The sequence below is a fragment of the Hypanus sabinus genome, chromosome 27 (genome assembly GCF_030144855.1).
Source record: "Hypanus sabinus isolate sHypSab1 chromosome 27, sHypSab1.hap1, whole genome shotgun sequence".
Lineage (NCBI taxonomy): Eukaryota > Metazoa > Chordata > Chondrichthyes > Myliobatiformes > Dasyatidae > Hypanus > Hypanus sabinus.
This window is the reverse complement of record NC_082732.1, coordinates 27,670,301-27,683,695: the sequence shown is the minus strand read 5'-3', so window position 1 is coordinate 27,683,695 and position 13,395 is coordinate 27,670,301. Positions and strand designations below refer to the sequence as shown.

Below are 13,395 nucleotides of genomic sequence, written 5' to 3'. Positions count from 1 at the left end.
TATCCCAACCAATTTCCCGATTGACTTACAAACTATTTGCATGAATGAAGAAATGAGGGACTTCAGATGTGCAGAGACTAGAGGACATGGGTAGATCCAGTTTCAGCGAGAAAGCACAAGGAGATACAGCGTTTGATGAAGGAATTATTTGAATGAATATGCCTTTCACATTACTTTCTGAGAGTCTCAAATCACTTTTCACCCAATGAAGCATTTTAAATCAATATTGTAATGACCATGTTCAAAACCATGCTTAGTTCTATAAAGTTAATAAGAAGAAAGATCAAAAAGCAGCTGATTTAAATTGTCTGGTAAACTACCAATAAAATGACACCAATTGTTTAGCTTTGCAGTGGATAGAGTTAGCACAGAAATGATAGGCCAGCAATTTCATTCTTTATGTCATTCAGTTATAACTAAGATCTTAAAGGTTTGATTAATAATTTGGTATTGTGGTATTTTATAGTACATTACAATATCCAGTTTAATATTTCAATCATCTAGGTATTATTACCTGCATTGATGAATAGTATAACATACCAAACAAGATTTTCATCTACAATACTGAGTGAAATGACAATAGGTTGATTACAGTATCCTAGTTTATGTGACAATAGATGTACTGATATTACAGCCTGATTAATATTACAACATGTTGACTATTCCAATGATAATGTTGCTTGTATTACAATGTCATGTCTAATATATGTTATACTAACTGATAATACGTGGAAAGGATGTTCTGGTTTTTTAGCAGGATAAGTTGCAATGTTGTGGTAAGGATCTGTTAAAGATTCCAATCTGAGTCAATTGAGCAGGAATGATGACTTTTGTGACAGCACACTCCACATTAAAAACTCTTACTCAATGCTAAGTAAATAAAGCTCCAGCCTTCTCTGGTTTGCTCACTCACGCTGCATGATACAGCAGTAGTTAGCAGTTAGTAAACGTGCTGAACTGCAAGTCCCTCCTCTCTGTTTGACTCCAGTTGACAGGCGTACTCTGCACAATCCCTCTATTGTTTCAGTACAATTCCTTGCGCTGGTTCTGTTTCAAATACTGGATAAACTTAGCTGCAAATCTTGTCCCTGAGTTAGAAGGTTATAGGTTCAAGTACTCTCTCAGGAGACATGAGCAGCAAAATCTAGATCAACATTGAGGTCAGCCACCAGGGAGATCGTGCTGCCATTATCTTTCAGATAAGACACTAAACCTAGTTCCTGTCTAGTCTCTCGGGGGGAGATATAAATATTCCCAAGGCACTATTTGGAAGAAGTACGATTATCCGTGGTGTCCTGGCCAATAATTATTCCTTATATATCACTTTAAAAATTGCCTTGTCATAATCACAATGTTTTTATGGAAGTGTGTGAACTAGTTAGCTGCTTAAGCAGGGGTCCCCAACGTATTGACAGACCCCTCGGTTAATGATAGGGCTCCATGGCATAAAAAAGGTTGGGAACCCCTGCTCTGGAGTAACTATAGTCAAAAGCACTCAACAGGCCAAAAGACACCTTTGAATACTCTGGTGCTATATTAGTAGAAATATAGACCAACTTTTGCTTTAAAAGTAAACACAAGAGATTCTGCTGAGGCTGGAAATCCAAAACAACATGGAGGAGCTCAGCAGGCTGGGCAGCATCTACGTAAAAGTGTGAATAGTCAATGTTTTGGGTCAAGACTGGAAAGGAAGGGGGAAGATGACAGAATAACCCCCACCTCCTCCAATAGCAACAAAGACACTGAGGAACAGATCAGGAGGCAGATTTAGGAAAGATGCAAAAATAACAGGGTTGTTGCCAAGATGACTTCAATTTCTTTGATATTTATTGGCACCTATTTAGAGCAGAAGGTTTGGATGGAGCAGAATTTGTTAGGTGGGTCCAGGAAGGATTCCTGACACAATACGTTGACAGGCCAACCAGGGGAGAGGTCATATTGGATCCAGCACTTGGTAATGAACCTGCTCAGATGATAGATCTCATGGTGGGTGAGCATTTTGGAGACAATGACCACAACTCCCTGACTTTTAGCTTAGCTTTGGACAGGGATAGGAACAGGCAGTTTGAAAGTATTTAACTGGGGGAGGACAAATTATGATGCTATTAGGCTGGAACTTGGAAGATAATATGGAAACAGATGTTGTCGAGGAAATGTAGGACATAATTGTGGAGGTTTGTTAGGGAGTACTTGCATGGGGTTCTGGACAGGTTTGTTGTATTGAAGCAGGGAAAAGAAGGAACCATAGTTGACAAGAGAGGTGGAGCATCTAGAATAAAGGAAGAATGAAGCACTCATAAAGTTTAAGAAGGAAGGATCAGAAAGGGCTCTTGAGAGTTATAAGATAGCCAGGAAGGAGTTTAAAGAAGGACTTAGGGGAGTTAAAAGGAGACTTAAAAAGGCCCTGAGTTAGGAGAAGCCCAAGGCATTTTACAGATCCTATATGTAGAGAACAGGAGGATGACTAGAGTGAGGGTCGGTCTAATCAGGGATAAAAAAGGACATGTCCCTGGAGTCGGGAGAAATAGGAGATACTTTGCTTCTGTATTCATCAGAGAATGGGACCCTGACGAATGTGAGGACTGCGTAGAACAGACTAATGTGCTGGAACATTTCGATGTTAAGAAAGAGGATGTGCTGGAGTGTTTGGAAAACATTAGGATAGATACTGTAAGTCCCTTGGATATAGCCCAGGTTATTATGGGAAGCCTTTGGCAATGATCTCTGCATCCTCACTGGCTACAGGACAAGTACCAGAAGAATGGAGGGTATCAAAAGTTATTGCTTTGTCCAAGTAAGGCAATGGGGATAATCATGGGAATTATAGGCAAGTGAGTGGTGGACAAACCATTGGAGAAGTTTCTTAGAGAGAGGACTTACAAGCATTTGGAGATGCATATTCTGATTAGGGATGGTCTTTTTGAGGGGCAAGTCACAGGGAAAGCAATCCCCACTGTGCCACGGAGAACAAGCAGCAGCTGTGAAAGGAGCGACTGCACAACCAAAAGACCCAACCACGAACCAGATCCACCACGTACTCTTGGCCACACTGCATCTGAATGTGTGGATCCCAGATGGGCCTCTGCAGCCACCTGAGGACCCACCAATAGTCAACCCCTTAGGAGAGCATCCTCCTCCGCTCGACTGATCGCACTACTGCTTGCCTCATGACCTAGGTTGAATTCTTCAAGGTGGCGACGAAACAAATCGATGAAGGTTGAGCGGTGGAAGTGGTGTCGGGAGGCGGGCGAGGTTGGATCGCTCAGGGTGCCGAGCCAGCTTGGACGGATCGAGAACTGCTCCTTCGGCGGTAAGATCTAGGCCCACAGCAATTTGCTGGCGGTGGGGCCAGGTCCTAATGAGAGGTTTGGACAATTTAAACACTGCCCCAGATAGCCTGGGGTCTTCTCTTTCTGCGACACTAAGGCTGTGAGTCTGCTCCCCGCTGCTGTGTTTTGTGTCTGCAAATTTTGTGGCGATTAGCCTTGCTAATATGATGAGCTGAATACTGAGGCTTTGGGCCTACTCTGGGCTGCTCTGGGGATTTTCATCTAAGGACTCATTTTGGTTTGGAATGCTGTTGTTGTTGCTTGTTTCTATTCTGTATATGAAACGTTTTGTGTTTTTAACTTTCTCTTTCTCTGTGGGTACTGGGGGGGATTGTCTTATTTTTTTATTGGGTTCTTTTGGGTTCCTTGCTTTGCAACTGCCTGTAAGCAAACAAATCTCAAGGTTATATAATTTATACATTCTTTGATAATAAATGCACTTTGAAACTTTGATAGGGATTTTAGTAAGGTGGTCAATAAGATTCCCCATATAGGCTCATTCAGAAATTCAGGAGGCATGGGATCTAGGCAAACTTGGCTGTGTGGATTCAAAACTGGCTCGCCTACAGAAGGCAGAGGGTGGCCTTAGATGGAGCATACGCTCCCTGGAGATTTGTGACCAGTGTTGTTCTGCAGGGATCTGTTCTGGTACACCAGCTTTCTGGCATTTTCATAGATGACTTAAATGAGGAAGTGGAACGGTAGGTCAGTAAGCTTGCAGACGACATGAAGGTTGGAGATGTTGTGGATAGTGTAGAAGGTTGGCACGCACTGCAACGGGACACTGATAGGGCGCAGAGCTGACTGACCGGTGACAGGTGGAGTCTGGAAAAGTGCGAAGTGATACACTTTGGAAAGCTGAACATGAAGGCAGAGCACAAGGTTAGTGGCAGCTTTCCTAGCAATGTGGAGAACAGAGAGATCTTGGGACCCACATCCATAGATCCCTCAAAGTCGGGTGGTTAAAAAGGAGAATGGTTTGCTGGCCTTCATTAGTTGGGCAATTGCGCTCAAGAACCACGAGGTTACGTTGCAGATCTATAAAACTCTGCTTAGACAGCTTGTGGAATACTGTGTTCACTCTAGTCATCTCTTTATAGGAAGGGTTGGAGAGGGTGCAAAGGATATTTACCAGGATGCTGCCTGGACTAGAGAAGGTTTCTTAAGAGGAAAAGCTGAATAAAACAGGGCTTTTCTCTTTGGAGCAAAGGATGACGAGGGGTGACTGGATAAAGACAGACAGACAGACATACTTTATTGATCCCAAGGGAAATTGAGTTTCGTTACAATCACACCAACCAAGAACAGTGTAGAAATATAGCAATATTAAACCATAAATAATTAAATAATAATAAGTAAATTATGCCAAGTAGAAGTTAGTCCAGGACCAGCCTATTGGCTCAAGGTGTCTGACATTCCAAGGGAGGAGTTGTAAAGTTTGATGGCCACAGGCAGGAATGACTTCCTATGACGCTCAGTGTTGCATCTCGGTGGAATGAGTCTCTGGCTGAATGTACATAATATACATCAAGATGTATAAGATAATAAAAGGCACACATAGAGTGGTGGCAGGACTTCCAGTGCAGCTACAGCTAATGCAAGAGGGCATACTTTTAAGATGACTGGAGGAATCGTGACAATAAGTTGACTTTGAACTTTGAAAATACAGAGGGATGTCACAGGTAGGGTTGTTTCAGGCAGAGAGTGGTAAACGTGTGGAATGTGCATGTGCACATTCTAGGGGGTGGGGGGGGGGGTAATGATAAAGGCTGATATATTAGGGAGACTCCTAGACAGGTACATGGATGAAAGGGCTATGTGAGGGGAGGGGTTTTGATTGATCTTGGAACAGCTTAGAAGGTCAGCACAACATTGTAGGCCGAAGAACTAATACTGTGTTGTGCAGTTCCATGTTCTATAAACTTAGTGCATTTGTGTATATTTATGATTTTCTTTCTCCCTCAGCTTCTATTTCAGTCACCTTCAGTCTCCATATCTCTTTATTTTATTTTCCTTTTCAAGTCTCCTTACCGTAATTTCCTTTATAATTTCCCAATTTTCTTTTCCCCTTTCCCTGCTTTTCCTTATTTCCCTTCCTGTTGCTCCTCTATTTTCTCACCTTTAACTATTTTCTGGGTTTTTTTGGTGGTGTTTTCTCTCTCTTCACAATATTTTTGCTGTAAGGTATTATTTGTCTTTCAGTATCTCTATTCCTATCAGTCCTTCCTCTCCCTAAACCAGTTGTACCGGGTGTCCACTCCCTCCCTTCCTTTCAGCTGCCCCAAGCAAAATCCAGCTACAGCTACACCTTCCCTTTTCTGAGCACATGCTGTTCTGTTTTGGTTAGTGTTGTTCTCAAACGAATCACTAGTACTGCCAGCAGAGATGTTGACTTTATATTGAGGGGTGAACTAATACAGTCATAGAGAGAATTTTTGTCAGTCTTCGGCTCTCAATTCCCTTTCGACACAAGTCCTGGGTTAACCCTTTTGCTGTTGCATTTCGTGAGAACTGTCAGGCTTCAGTCACACTTTCTTTTTCGGCCAGATGTATGCGATCTTGTTTTAAGCGTGCACAGTGCAGCGGTCCCAGTCCTGTATGCTTGAATATTTCTAAAATCCAAAACAGCTGCAAAGTGGAATCAAAAAGCTGGAAGCGTAATAAAACATGTTTTTTTTAAGCATAGCCCAAACAGCTGTGAATTCCCTTCAAAATTCACAGAAATGTTGACAGCCAGAGGGTGGGAAAAGGTAATCAATTCCTCTATTACATTGTAGAGAAGTGTAAATCCCCCTCTGCACCACCTCCCAAACCTGAGGCTGGGTTGAGCATTCATATATCTCTATTCAAGGCATCCTTCTGGAATGTTTAAGAGTCATTTCTGGTTCTTTTCAAATCGGACAGCTCACAAAAGGAAAGGAAGGAAGGAGAAAACTTAATATTTACCAACTGCAAGCATATCATCAAAAGAGAATGACCAGCGCAAGGATATAGAACTGGACGATATATAGGAGGACGATACTTACTATAAATTCACATGAAGATTGTGGGCTGAAGGTGTTGTCCGGTGTTGTCCATATGTTCTGGCCTATATACGTTAAAAAAACGTAGAGAAGTTGACCACAGCGATAGATTTTAAGAAATATCCTAAAGGAGGAGACGGAGAGCCCAGGTGGTGTAGAGAGAGGAGTCCAGCAGCTGGAGCCCTGGAGGAGGGTATGGCCAATCCGGACCAGTGACACGTACGGTCACTACTGGCCAGGAAAATAGCAGCTCCCACTGCAAGACTATCTAGTGCTGACATAGGCAACGTGTGCTCAGTAAGTGCTGGCCTGTCTTCGAAATCCGATGACGACGTCCACTCCTTTAACAGTGAGATCTTTGATGACTGTACAGTCCTATCCTGGACCCACAAGCTCTATTGCAGGTGGGACACGTATATGTGGTGGTGGTGGTAGTGAAGGCAACCATGTCTGCGTTTCTCCTGGCTCTCTTCTGCTGTCTTCTGGTTGTTCCTTCCATCTCCAGGATACGAACCCCGTCCCTACACAGCTGTCGCCAAGTGTTACGGTCAGCAGCAACATCCTCCAGGTCCTCAGGTCTGATCTCGCACTTCCTTAAAGCATTCTTCATCTGATCCTTATCGCGCTTCTTCGGCCCTCCGGCTGAGTGTCGACCGTGATGTAGCTGGCCGTATAACACGCTGCGGGGTAGCCGACGTGGGGGCCTCCTTATCACATGCCCCAGTCACTGCGGCTGATCATGGCCTCAGTACTTCTGCAGTTGGTATTTCAGTGTGAGGCACCCGCTCACGCCAGGTAGTTCCCAGGATGCGCTGAAGGCAGCTTATGTGGAAGCGCCCCAAGGACTCGATGTGACGGCAGCAGGTTACTCAAGCTTCACAGCTATCAAGGAGGGTGGTGACACAGACTTCTTGGTACAGGGCGACCTTTGTGGAGGGCCTGTATAACACGCATAAAGACAAGAACTGTTCAGGATGGGAAACAACTGCTTCCCTCAGGCCATTAGGCTTCTGAACTCCCTGCCATGTCGCAGTCAAAGTGTCACTGGTTAAATTGTCCTGTACCCCACAATATTGAACTTACCAACTGCACTGTGTTTACTTATGCATAATTCATTTGTGGATTTAATTCTTACTTTTCTGTTATCGTGTGTTACTGTGCTTTACACCCTTGTCCGGAGAATCGTTGTCTCATTTGACGGTATACACATATTTGGCTAAGTGACAATAAACTTGACTTGATGCCTGCGGTCAGTTTTGCTCATGAAAGATATATGGCCAATGCTGGTGTTTGCTTGAAGACAGTGGATTCACCGATTGAAAATTTTCATAACTTCTTGAGTTCCTGGAGGGTACCAGAAGTTTGGGAAACAACTAACGTTGTTCCTTGTTCCAAAAAAGCAGAAAGGCAGAAGGCAAGGAACTGCAAGTCAGGTAGTTTAACAGCTGTTCTTGGCAAGATGCTCGTGTCAATAATGACACAGGAAATAGCTAATCATTTAGGGAAGCTGAATATATTTAAATCCAGTCAACATGGTTTTAGGAAACATGAATCACATTTGACAAATTTGTTCAAATTGAGGATGCAACAGAGAGCTGATGTTGGGGGGGGGGGGGTGTGCGAGAGTCTGTGGATGGAGGGTATTTAGAATTCCAAAAGGCATTTGACAAGGTGTAAAGCTCATGTAAGTGTGTTGGAATGGACGGAATGCTGAATATCTTATAGAAAAAAAGAGTTGGAATAAATGTCCTTTACAGACTAGTGGAGAGCCCCAGAGATCAGTTCTCGGCCTTCAAACTTTCATTATTTACGTACTGATCTAGAGGAAGGAACACTGTGTAAGGTTTCCAGATTTGTTGATGATATGAAAATAGGTGGAAGGCATGTTACGATACTGTGATCCTGCAATGGGAATTGGACAGATTCAGTATGTGGAAAAAAGGACCGAAAGTGGATTTTAATACGGGCAAGTGGCAGGTCATACACTTCAATAGGAGGAATAAAAGGCGGGTTATTATCCTTGTGTCCTATCCGGGCGGGAGTCTCGTACTCTCAGTCGCTTCATGTCACGGAAACCGGCATAAGCACTGGCCTGATGAGCCTATAACGCTCAGGTCAGACTGTTTATTCATTTCCACAGACGCTGCCTGACCATTTGAGTTGCTCTAGCATTTTGTGCGTGGTGCTTTGGATTTCCAGTGTCTGCAGATTTTCTTGTGGTTGTGGCAGATTATTATCCGGCTAGAGAGTTCCAATTCCTATTCCTGTTCCGGCATGTCGGTTCTCTAGTACCAAGATGTGGGCACCCTCAGGGTGAAGGAGCAACACCTTATATTCCGTCTGGGTAGCTTCCAACCTGATGGCAAGAAGATTAATGTCTCCTTCTGGTAATAAATTCCACCTACCCTCTGCCATCACTTCCGCTATTACTCACTCTGACCTTCTACCTCTTCTCACCTGCCTAAAGCTTCCCCCAGGTCCTCTCCTCCTTCCCTTTCTCCCTCAGTCCACTCTCCTCTCCTATCAGATTCCTCCTTCTCCAGCCCTTCACCTTTCCTATCCACTTTCCAACCAGCCTCCTTCTCTCCCCCCCCCACCTATTTATTGTGGAGTCTTCCCCCTTCCTTCTCAGACCTAAAGAACTACCTCGGCCTAAAGCGTCGACTCTCCATTCACTTCCACAGATGCTGCCTGACCTGCTGAGGTCCTCCGGCATTTTGTGTGTGTCGCTTTGGATTTCCAGCATCTGCAGACGTTATCGATACTAACATTGCTATTCCTCCAAGAGTGAAACCCATCAGTTTAACTAAAGCAAGCACAAACTGGATTCCATTTTAGAAATATCCTGATGGCTGGAGGGTCTGTGATCTATTGTGATGTAATACTGCATTCTTTCCCCCACCATGCTTCAGGTTTGCAGTTCAGATCAAAATCAGGTTTAACATCACCGGCATACATCACAAAATTTATTAACCTTGTGGCAGCAGTACAATGCAATACGTGATAAATATAGAAACAAATAAATGAATTACAGTAAGTATATAGAGTGTATGTATATTTATTAGTTAAATTGAAAATAGTGCAAAAAGAGAAATAATGGAAAAAAGTAGCGTGGTTGTGTTCTCAGGTTCAATGTCCATTTAGGAATTGGCAAAGGAGAAGAAGCTGTTCCTGAATCGCCTTCAGGGTTCTGTAGCTCCTTCCTGATGGTAACAGTGAGAAGAGGGCATGTCCTGGGTGGTGGGGGTCCTTAATAATGGGCGCTGCCTTCCTAAGGCACCGCTTTTGAAGATGTCTTGGACACTACAGAGGCTAACACCCAAGATGGAGCTGACTAATTTTACAACTTTCTGTAGCTTCTTTGTCTATAAATACAAATATTTATATAATATTTATATAAATATAAACGTTGTTCCCTCTTTGGTTTCTTCAACAGTCACAATCAGAACAGAAAATGGCAAACCATAGCCTTTCTCGGGCCAGATTCATTCAATTAAACTCCCTCGAGAAGGTTCTTTATCTCCTCAGCGGAAACGCAAGATGCATAGCTGACTGGAGACTGGTAATTCGGCCTTGAGTGTGGACTGTACAGCTCACATCTCCAGCTGTTTACTTCTTCCCTTCTACTCCAAGTACCCTAATTCTTCTAACACGTTAGAGTCACTTTTTCTCGTAGCCGCTGCCTGTAGTTCGAGCCATTCAATAATTAGAATGAGACTTTAAACTTGGAGACAGATCAGAGCGTCAAAGAAAGGATATTGCAAAAGCACTGAGAATTTATGTCCTATAAATAAAGGGAGGATGGATTTATTCTCCCTAGAAAAAGAGACCTCAAGGTAATTAAAAGCAAGATTGCAAGATCATGAACAGAATCAACAAATGTGAGCAAGGGGTAAGAGTTTAAATCCCAGCAGGAGGGAATCAAATTATAGGTGAAAAGATACTAACAGATTTTATTGTTTTTATCCAGCATCTTCTATTCTTATTTTAGCTTTCAAGGATTTGTGCTTTTTTATTTTTGATTATTTCTCAGGGAAGCTGACACTATGGTGCAATGGAATTGATGACTGCCTGCTGGGAGAACTCAGCGAGTCTACCAGAATTGACGGGAGGAGAGGAATTATTGATGTTTTGGGTCAAAGCCCTGCATCAAAACTTGCTCTCTGTTGCTCCAGATTCCAGCATCTGCAGTATCTTGTGTTTCAGATGGAATTGATTAACAGGGAAGGCACTGGAACCAAGCTGAGGTTAAGACGCCTTCAGTGAATAGAGAAATAATTGAGTGACATAGGAAAAAGGTGGAGCAATGGGTTTGATTATTACTGGGAGATCTTATGGTCTTAAGAGTAGTAAAAACAGAAAGCAATGGGCTTGCTCATGCACCATTAAGTTGCCGGACATGTTACTGGGACAGTTGGGTGATATATATGTTTTTTTGGAGTAGCTGTATATTTACTGCTATCTTATATGTGCTATGCCTGCCTTGTGCTGTGTATAACTATAGGTACAGTGTTTTGCATCTTGGCCCTGGAGTAATGCTGTCTGGTTTGGCAGAATTCATGGATATTCATGTATGGGTGGATGACAATTCACCTATCCAGCAGGCTAGGCAACATGTACAAAGAAACAGAATGAATACTTCCGGTTAATGACCTTTCCTCATAATCGAAAAGGGTTAGAGATAAAAAAACATTCATTTCTTGAAATCACAGCCATCTCCAACAAGGCTGATTATTTCCCCATTGTCAGTTACACAAGGAATAATGTCATGGGTCACATAGTGCACATACCCCCCCCCCCCCCCCCATAGACGTGCAGGTTTTTCATATAACCTCTTTCACTGAACACTCAGGGACAATCTAGGAGCCGAGACTGATCATGAGACTTCAATTGAAGGGCCTTCGATTTGACTCCGCACACAGCGTTTTCCAGTGCTCAAGATAACAACATCAGGTTCGGTCCCTTCATTGTCTGCAGCCTTTCTTATATAAGTGGCATCAGAGATGCACAAAGCAATGGCTGGCTGCACGGTGATCCCACACACCAACGATGCAATGGCCCTCGTAGCACCGGAGGCGATCAGGGGTGGAATCAAAGGACACAGAACATCACCGTGTTCTTCTCTTCCTGCACTTCCAAAATGCCCTTTCCACAGGCTGCAGCTCTTCCCGGTGAGCCCAGTGGCGCTGGAAATGCAGTTGTGAGTTTTACCGCACAGGTCCTGTTTTTTTTTGGGGGGGGGGGGGTTAAAAATGGTGTACATGTCAGCTTGCACATTTTTCCAGGCAATATTGCATAGTGCTTCCGGATTTATTTTCAGAGTTAACATAACCCTTCAAGGGACATCAACGCGCACAAAATGCTGCCGCAAGTCGGGCAGCATCTCTGGGAATGAATAGACAATCGGCGTTTGTCTATCAGGACTGAGAAGGGAGGGGGAAGACGCCTGAATAAAACGGTGGGGGCTGGCTGGGAGGTGACAGGTGAAGCCAGTTGGGCCGGAGTGGTGGAGGAACCTGATAGGAGGGCAGAGTGGACCATAGGAGAAAGGGAAGGAGGAGGAAGCCCAGGGGGAAGTGGTGGGCAGGTGAGAAGAGGTAAAAGGTCAGAGTGGGGAATGGGGGGGTGGATAGCATGTACCCTTTTGCACAGTGTGCACTAGCAGGAGGTAGTGTAAATCATTCACAATTACTACCTTCAAGAAGCACTTACAAAGATGCTGAAATAGATAAGCCATGGAAAGATATGGTTCTAATGCAGGAAAATGGGATTCGTATAGACGAATGAAATGATTGGTATGGATGCGGTATGCTAAAGGGACTGTTTCTCTAATTCTATGAATAATAATTTTCAGCCGAAAAATATCTACCCGACCAAACACTTAATGTACTGCAACTTGATTTTTATACTTATCTAAAATTCACAATACCTACTTCTGAAGAAACGTTGTTTAAACTTGCTTTTGGCTTCTGCTAGGCTTAAACTGCGGTGATGGATAATGGTGGGCCCCACTAAATTAAACTATAAATAAAAACGGCTTCACTCATCTCTTCCCCGCGACTTTTTCATGCGCAGCGTTAAAAATCAAGCTGAAGTACAAGTTGTCACAGACTCAAACTTTTATGTTTTTGTCTGCGTCTTTTTTTGAAAAAGATCATTCCTCTTTAAGACAGCGTAAGTAAGTGTGCTGACTGGAGCCGTGGGCGGGAGGACAACGTCCTGAATGACATCAGGACCGAGAGGCCCGCCTTTATTAAGCAAACTGCGGGGCATATTGCAACAGAGATACATTTAATTTGAGTGAGGAACCAGAGCGAGTGAAAGATAGAATGCAGTCTGCAGAAATGTTGATGTATTCACTGCTGCACTGAGCCGGAACGATTGGAGAATTTACGCCGGATTTCCTGCCCCACCAGGAGGTAGGTAAGTTTCTCGCCACACACTGCTGCTCTCTGTTGTCTCAGGTCCCTCGTTCCAAATCGGAAAAGCTCACCCATAAATTCTCTTTAAAAAAAAATCTTTCTCTATTTTTTAATACTAAAGCCTTCCGGTTTCTACTCAGTGTTCTGCAAATGACTCTGTTAAAACTACACTATTTTCCAAGAAGCACAACACGGCATAGTGTTTATTGCGCTGCCAAATGAACAAAATACCCTATAAATCATTAGCCGTGAGCTCCTCCGATCTGTTTAATATATAACCCGAGCTTGCAAGGGCTTTGCACGATTTCAGTACTCTCTCCAAAACGAAAATTCTTCATTGCAAAAATGTTGCAAGTGAATTTTCAAAGTTGGTGTTTCTTAAGGCTGGTTTCGTATTAATCACAGACTTTTGTACACGAATGTTCAGTATTCTCTCAGTCGGTTGTTACAGACTTTGCATCTGAGTTGGATCTAAAATCAGTTTCTGAGTTATAGTGAGTAGAGTGGACCTGTTACCTGGAGCCTGCAGATTTACAGGGTCTGCCCAATCAAATCTGCATGCTTCCGATTCAGACCGGGTCCCACTACTGAGCGTTTCCAGCCGCCGATCAGTAGACTAAA

The 13,395-nt window shown here is 43.5% G+C and overlaps 1 protein-coding gene across 1 annotated transcript in view; it reads left to right on the top strand.

Annotated features, from left to right (window-relative positions):
* Nucleotides 1–12,608: 12,608 nt before the first annotated feature.
* LOC132382160 (ERBB receptor feedback inhibitor 1-like) overlaps nt 12,609–13,395 on the top strand; it is an 11,821-nt gene continuing 11,034 nt past the window's right edge. Inside the window, exon 1 of the mRNA XM_059952082.1 lies at nt 12,609–12,775. The gene's annotated coding sequence lies outside the window, so the exon portion shown is untranslated. The remainder of the gene's footprint in view (nt 12,776–13,395) is intronic.